Raw genomic sequence first — 8,649 nt, forward strand, 5'->3', positions numbered from 1 at the left:
GTCGTGCCCCTTTAACCACTTTAACGCGGTTCTGAACTCGCGACACGGACATTCATGGTTCTGAAAGATACCATCGCCGTCGACAAGACATCAGAGATGAAGGGATGCAGGTTGTCCCCTGTAATTTTCGCATAGTCCACAACTATCATGGCGTATTCAATTAATGACATACGTGTTATGGAAGCCCAGGTGAAGAGACTGCCCGCACTTGTCTGCGTCCGCAGTGCGGTGCATATTTGCAGCGGTTGTCTGCCCGGGCTCTGGCTACCAGTAGTACATTACTGCGAATGAAACGATATATCACTAAGTCACAGATATGAGTTTCAACTTTTGTAACTGAATATGATCATGTAGATTGGAACCTGTAGCGAATAAAGCTGTTTAATTCAGGAGCTGAAGGTGTTACTTACGATGTTGCAGCTGCTGCTTATTATATTTGCCATAACTGAAACTCGTACAGTGAAATGTAAGAGTTTAATTATTAAAATATTTGATACAGGTTATCTGTGTTGCCTTGTTGATTTCCACTTAATGTAAATTTCTGTGCACTGTGCAATGAAATACTTGTATTAGAATTTAACAGTATTAAAAAATGTCAGGACAAAGTCCTTACATTACGTCTTCAAAAATGGTTCAAATGGCTCTGAGCACTATGGGACTCAACTGCTAAGGTCATTAGTCCCCTAGAACTTAGAACTAGTTAAACCTAACTAACCTAAGGACATCACAAACATCCATGCCCGAAGCAGGATTCGAACCTGCGACCGTAGCGGTCTCGCGGTTCCAGGCTGCAGCGCCTTTAACCGCACGGCCACTTCGGCCGGCATTACGTCTTCCAAAAGAACTGTAACAACTTACCCCCCCCCCCCTACTGTAAAGCGGAGGAACAAGTTGTAAGTTGTTAGAAACCACGTCCATCAGTTTAATGCTGCTTACTGGCCAGTTTGCTTGTTCGGCAAAGGTAAATCAAATATATAAAAATTCCGAATGAACTACTCCTTTGAATAGACTTACTATAGTAATTTCTGTACGCTAAATATTGTTCGATTTTCTCTGCTCCTTTTCACTTTCATTAAGTCATTGTTTTGACAGAAGTTTTGTTTAGAGCGTTTCATGGTGGCACCATGTGTCGTGCAGGTCACTTAATGAAGCCATAAGTCCTTCGGTTGTGTCAGCTTCCTCTAACCCGGTTTTGATACATTACGCCTCGAGAGTTTTTGGTTTCGAGTCAACTAACACGGCACTCATGGCGCACTTCGCTTTTCTCTGGAAGAACTTCAATTGACAAGTTAGTTTGCGAAAGTTTCAAGATGTTCGCGAATCGTGTAGCTGCGGCAGGACATGGGTACCAGCCGATTATTCACCAGTGGGATAGGGAAACATCTAAACCCCCACATTTAGGCTGGTCGGCACACAAACCCTCGTCGTAATCAGCCGGACGGATTCGATCCGGGGCCAGCGCATCTCCCTACCGCGGAAGCGGCGCTTGAACTTGCACGGGTATCTGATCGGGTACTTTTTTAAATTCAGTTCAGTCTTAGCGACGACCTACATCTTTCCAGTTCACTGATGTTTCCTTAAGTATATTTGAAAGCTTTTCCCAATTCATGCTCTCAAAAGTTCAGGTCTGATAAGCCATGGTCGACTTATAAAACTACTATTCGCCTCTGGGAAACACCAGTTGAGATGAACGACTGACAACGAAGGATTTCACTAGCGAGACTAGATGCTTGGCTGGGAGATTCTGTATCACTAACAATAAATCTCAAAGGCACCCAAGTTTTATGAACATAACAGGACTTTAGAATCAGAAGCTAGTAAGTTTGTAACAGCGTTTACAAGGAAGGAATTAAACAAGGGTTTCAGCAATAAAAAAAGCGGCAAAGCAGCTGGCGTGGACGACATGTGCACGGAGCAGATCAAACGCTTTGGACCGGGCACAAAGAATTGGATTTTGCGACTTTTCAATTAATGTCGTGAAACATGTAAGATCCCGAAGATGTGGAGGAAGGCAAGGATAGTGGCACTCTTGAAACCCGGGAAGGCACCTGGTTCACAAAGGAACTATCAGCCCAATATCTCTCCTGTGTCGTGTCTTCTTTACAAACTGTATGAGAGACTTATTTTAAATCGTATGACAGACTCTATTGAGATGAAACTTATTCCTCAACAAGCTGGTTTTAGACCTGGGAAACCGTGTACTAGCCAAATTCTGTGCTTAACAGAACACACAGAGGAAGGTTACGAAAATAAAAAGATAACAGGGCTAGCCCTGGTCTATCTTAGCTCTGCTTATGATACAATTAACCACAGGCTGCTACTCCAGAAGCTCTATAATGAATTAAGAGACTATCGGTTTGTTAAGATTATCGATCCGTATTACAAAATAGACAATTTTATGTTGTCCTCAGTGGGAAAAAGAACAGACGGAGAAACCAGAAAAATGGTCTGACCCAAGGAAGCGTTTTGGCGCCCTTCCTATTTAATCTGTACACCAACGACCAACCGATGCCTAAGCATACAAAACAGTTTCCGTATGCGGATGACCTGGCAGTTACAGCGCAGGAGAGGACCTTTGAGGATGTAGAACAGAAGCTGGAGAAAGCTCTTAGAGAAATGTCAGAGTATTATAAAAACAACTGTCTTAAGCCAAACACGTCCAAAACACGAAACACAAGTCAGCGCCTTCCACCTTCGATCCTGGCAAGCTAACCGTATACTTAATGTCTCTTGGAATAATACCACACTGGAGCATACTGACAAATCAACTTATCTGGGCGTGGTGCTTGATAGATCTCTGACATACAGGTACCATTGCGAAAAGACGCGACAGAAGGTAACTGCCAGAAATAATAACCTGCGGAAACTAGCTAACAGCAACTGGGGTGCTAAACCTTCCACATTAAGAACCCTTATGCTTCTCTACAGCAGAATTGCGTACCCAGTATGGTCCAGATCAACCCATGGAAAGAAGCTCCACATAAGTCTTAATAAAACATGTCGATTGACAACGGGATGCATGAAACCTACTACCCTACCAAAACTACATAGAACTGCCGGGTTTGCGAATCCCAACTCTCTGAGAACATCACATGAATTCGCAGAGAGGCTCAGAAAAACTATTGACGACCGGCATCCCTTTTTTGCAGTGAGTGTAAACCCTGGCGATTGAAATCCTGTAAAAGGTTCTTAGCCACGATAAAAGAAGAACCACCAGCTGGTTACCCACCTGCACAGGAAGTGCCCAGTGGATTCAGCACAGACTGGAAGACATGGAGGACACTGAACCGAATAAGGACAGGGTAGGCCCAAGTGAAGACAAATATGATTAGGTGGAGTCTTGGAACCACGGATGATAAGTGTGACTGTGGCGCTGTGCAGGATATGGAGTATTTGCTCGCCAGCCCAGACTGCCCTTGTAGATGCAACCCCGACGATTTATGGCTGAACAAGAAAGAAGCCATGTACGTGGCCCTATACTGGGATGAAAGATTGTGACCTGATCTCCGGACACGAAAAAGTAAAGTAAGTAAGTGAGTATGAACTTGATGGATGCCGACTTTGCACAAAGAAAATAATACTACCGGCAGCTTACGTGGAGCCGAAGATGATGTCACTTATCAGAGATAATCATATGCACTTCGCCTCACGTGGCGAATTGTAGCGTCCTCTATACATCTCATAATGCCTCTATAAATTGGGACATCCTTGAGATTTCTATGCTGACGCTATTATTTTCATCTCTGAAGATGTTTGCCACAGTCGTGGACAAAACTTTCGGTGAATAGTCTTCTGCGACTACCACGGCCTCTCAGCCCAGAAGTCTTAAGAGAGGACTTCTATAAGCTCTAACGCTTCTCAATAAATCTCACCTAGAATGCGTAAGGGTGCTATTCTGTACCTTTACCCAGTATATATTCTAAATCCGAATTGCTTCTCAGCTAGTTTTTCTTCAATTTTTAGTTCCAGTTTTTTGTGTACGATCCATTACACTATCTAGACAGCATAAGGAATGAGATTAATGATTCTGTTCTTTCTACATTCCCTGACACACTGTTTCTTTCCTATATCTATTCTTGGTTAAAAATTTTGGATTTTTTATGAGGTATGAATTGACACAAAATTCACTAAGATTTTCCTTACTTGCGGTTTGCATTTAGCGTGTTGATCAACGTCTAATCTTATCTTGTAACTTTCATCTACAAAATAAGAAGGTAACAGATAAACTAATATCTGTCTTTTCGGTGTAAATACATACTGCGGTGCGTGCGTTCATGAACTATGGCAGTAAAAAAATCCACACTCAGAGTCGTATAAGATTTGTCTTTTTATTTACTCAAGTGCAACGCATACGGCTTGATAAAGTCTCGTAGAAATATTATTTCGGGATTGTCTTGAGTTTGTCTCTCTCGGCCTTCTTCAGATCCTCAGTCGATAACTTTCTGGTGCATTTTCATTTTGGGATCGAAAATTACTGCAAAGGTGATAACTCTGATGAAAAAAGATGGATTGTGGAACGATGAGACTTTCCTTTTAACGAGAAAGTGATCGTTAACTGCTGTCGAATGAGTCGAACGCAGCAACAAGGAAAAAAATCTATAAAAATATCACTAGATGTGAAACACTCAGAGCCGGCCGGTGTGGCCGAGCGGTTCTAGGCGCTTCAGTCTGGAACCGCGCGACCGCTACGGTCGCAGGTTCGAATCCTGCCTCAGGCATGGATGTGTGTGATGTCCTTAGGTTAGTTAGGTTTAAGTAGTTCTAAGTTCTAGGGGACTGATGACCTCAGATGTTAAGTCCCATAGTGCTCAGAGCCATTTGAACCATTTGAAACACTCAGAGCTAACTCGTTGAATTAAGTGCAGCAGGCATTTTATCATTTTGTGATGGAATGCCATGTTTAGGGGAGAGTGAGGCTGGTTGTTACACGGGGCAATTCGTTACAAGCGAATTTGGAATTAAAGGATGACAGCGGCGCAGTTTCCTTCCGATAGACAGTAGCAACTGATGGTAGAATTCTCATGTCGCTCGCAGGAGGGCGGGCCGTCAGTATTTGCGAGAGAAAAAGTTTCTCCATCTGTTCGTAATTTCTTAAATACATGGCGTTAAATTATCTCGACAGCTTTCTTGTTGAAAAATTATTGAAAAAAAGTGTAGTAAGTATCCCCGGTCTTCCCTATTGTTCCACCTAGAAGCACAGATTCTTTGTGAACTGCTATCGAAAAAGCACGATCCATGTCAACATCATTTTTGGGAGCTTAATTTTTTACTTCGTGGGGATATTTCACCAACACACGGGAACTCTTGAAATTTCGTTATAGGATTGTAGACAAAGTACAAATTCGCTTCATGAGTAACAGTTGTGCCTGAAAAGCTTTCCTCAAAATCAGTCATGCAGACTTGACAAGACTCATTCCTCAGTTTGCTTTGACGAATGTGAAGCGAACACAGCTTCCGCTTGAGCTAATATTCTCCCAAAAATTAGTAAGCTACTTTGTATCTTCAAATGTCAAGCAAAGTTACTTTAATGTGGTGGTGATCGCTAGAAGGAAAGAAATACTATTTTGCTTTTATGGTACTCTAACATTTTTCTAATGATCTCAAGATTTCTTCATTGATATAGTTACTAACTAACTCCGCGATAATTTTAATTGTTTACAGCGGATTTAATAAGAATTTGCTAATATATGTTTTCTGCGTTTCTTCAGTCACTTTCACCCCTCAATAATTCACAGATTAAATCGGTGATTGATCTTACAACGTTCCTTCACTCTATCTGAAATGTGAAAGTGCGATACTTTCTGATTGTATGGTGTCACACTCCTCTCTTTCTGCGAATTCCTCTTTTCAGTATATTAATTGACTGTGAAAAGTGTCGCCGTCGACTTTTTTCGCAAGCCTTTCCTGTATTTTAACGGCGACATTTAATCAGCAATGTTTTTAGATGTTTTACTTTCTCCTTTCCAGCAGCGAACCAGAGCTTAATGTCGCAGTTCAGAACTTTCGGTGTAGCATTTGAGTTTCAACTTCGTTAGTCACTTTCTCCCCGTTTTTTTTTTTTTTTTTTTTTTTTTTTTTTTTTTTTTTTTTTTTTTTAAGGCTCTGAGCACTATGGGACTTAAAATCTGAAGTCATCAGTCCCCTAGAACTTAGAACTACTTAAACCTAACTAACCTAAGGACATCACACACATCGATGCCCAAGGCAGGATTCGAACCTGCGACCGTAGCAGTCGCGCGGTTCCGGGCTGAAGCGCCTAGAACCGCACGGCCACCCTGGCCGGCCCCGTTTATTAAAGTTTGGAAATGTAGTACGGTTGTGTCAACGTGATGACGGACTGTAGTGAATTTTGACTCTATTTATTTGGCGATGTTCACTGTCAACGAGTCGCCGCTTTGCAAAAGGTGGTAGGTAACTATCACCAAACATTTGGGTTGTACGCAAATTTCACTTGACACCCTGCATTTAACAATCTACATAAGACTATTTAATTTTATTAGAGTTTACTCATGGGAAATTTAATAACTTTTACTACCAAATTAAGAGATACGTTTATCTGGCCTTTTGACATCGCATTGCTTTCGATAACAACCGATGGACTGATAATGAAGCTGTGCTTTGAGATTTACTTTCACCTAGTGAAAACGCTATTGAAAAACATTAGATGGACTTGACTATTAAGTTTTCTCTTCATTTCACTGTCTCATCTTACACAAAAATAGCCATGGAAAAAAGAAAACAGTTTTATTGTTCACTTATCCATTGGTGTTTGTTACTCTACTCCCAAGATTTGGAAAAGAACTAGATTCATAGACAGTCATTAAGACGGGAAACAAATATGAATTTCCTGGCAAATTAATTCATAGTACCATATCTGTGATCGCTCCCAGGTTTTAGTAGGTACTTAATTTACCGCTCTGACCAACAGGCATACGATACTGTGGACTTGACTTTTTATCGCGAAAATTCGCATATAAATTCCTGGCTGGCGAATGTCGTGCAACTTTCTCGAATGCAGCCAGATTCATACCCGCCGACGCTGCCGTCACCCGTCCCTCCCTCCCCATCCTGTCCCCCCCTTCCTCCCTCCCCATCCTGTTCCCCCCTTCCTCCCTCCCCCTCCCCTCCCCCTCCCCCTTCCCGTTCCCTCTTGCTTCCTTCCCTGCCCCCCCCCCCCATTCGCCGCCTTATTCGGCTGTGAGGTAGTGCTACCTCTCAAACGGCCACCATATTGCGGGCGAGGCAACTGCTTGAATGCGAGAGGAAGACTGTGCCGAAACGCGACACGGTGTTCCCATTGTTGCTACCAGGAATAATGCGCTGTTAAAGTCCAGGAAACGGCTCAGAGAACATTCGTCACAGCAGAAGCCGTTGCCGAGACCATAGTCACGGCGAGGTGTGCCGTACGGGCAGATCGTTCTGAAGAACAGGGTCCTCCCTGTAAAAGTTTCTTTCACGCTGCCCCTCATTTCGAAACTCTAGGTTGACGGGTCATTCGAACCTCGGGGAAAGTATCGCCAGGAATCCTCTTACAAGGAAACGCTTTTTGTGCTTCTACTCCCTTTGTCGACAGAGTTCACGAGGTACGAAGGGGATCGCAGCTGGCGTTTCCAAGTCTCCGCCCTCCACTCACTCGCCCTGTCTTCTTCCTCCGAGAGCTACGAACAAAACTCTGTATCTACTGTTTCGTCCTTTCGTAGCAGAAGCATCACACTTGTAACATTTGTTTATTTTGGTGAAATTTCGTTGTTTGCACTATGCTGCTATTGCTTGCTGTCTATTAACGTAGTGTGTGTGAGATTTCCATGAAAAATGGAAGTTTTGCAGCCAAAAGATACGACAGTTTATGCCACATATCTTGATACTCGCAAACTCACTCATCAAAACCAATAGGGTATTTCCCGTTGACCTAGAAACATGAAATTTGGAAGAAGCAAGATTTCATAGTGCAAGTAAAGGAATGAATTAGAAAACTGTTAATTTGTAATTCTTTTATCATTTGTTATTCGACTTCATACTTACGATTAAGACATTTTCGACAGCCTTGGAATTCCCGGGACCATAACCTTGGGAGTATCAATGTCAGACCATAACCTTGGGAGTATCAATGTTGATAACAGCGCGAGTCCTACTCGCATCTTGCCATGTTATTATTATTTTCATTTTAATTTTTCAATATATATTGTACGAATGTTAAGTCCTTAACCTGAGAATGACCCTGTGATGGTTTTGGTATAAGCGTTTATTGAAACTTTTTCAAACTGCAGCAGGAAGTGAAACAGTTATCAATGGCTCTAATCACCTCCTCCTTTACTAATCTTGTGAAAGAGGAAACGTAGGTTTTGAGTAACGGTTGCTAACCCCCCAGACAGAGGAAAGACAATAATTTAAAGAGAAGCACTGTCGTTCTGAAGCATGATTGTAGGGCCATAAGCAATGGCGCAGTGGTGGAGCGTTACCTGCGAAGACTAATATTCCTGTTTCGAATTAATGTATAGCACACAGTTGTAACGGGTTAGTGTGTTTCAACTTTTACCATTGCTTTGCAGTGGCCAACGTATCATATATTAGGAAATATACTTGTCGCGTTCCGATTTTTTTTCTAATTATTACAGTGAGTTTTAATTTCCATTTCCGTAGATACCACAA

This window comes from Schistocerca cancellata, chromosome 3 (assembly GCF_023864275.1).
Source record: "Schistocerca cancellata isolate TAMUIC-IGC-003103 chromosome 3, iqSchCanc2.1, whole genome shotgun sequence".
Classification (NCBI taxonomy): domain Eukaryota; kingdom Metazoa; phylum Arthropoda; class Insecta; order Orthoptera; family Acrididae; genus Schistocerca; species Schistocerca cancellata.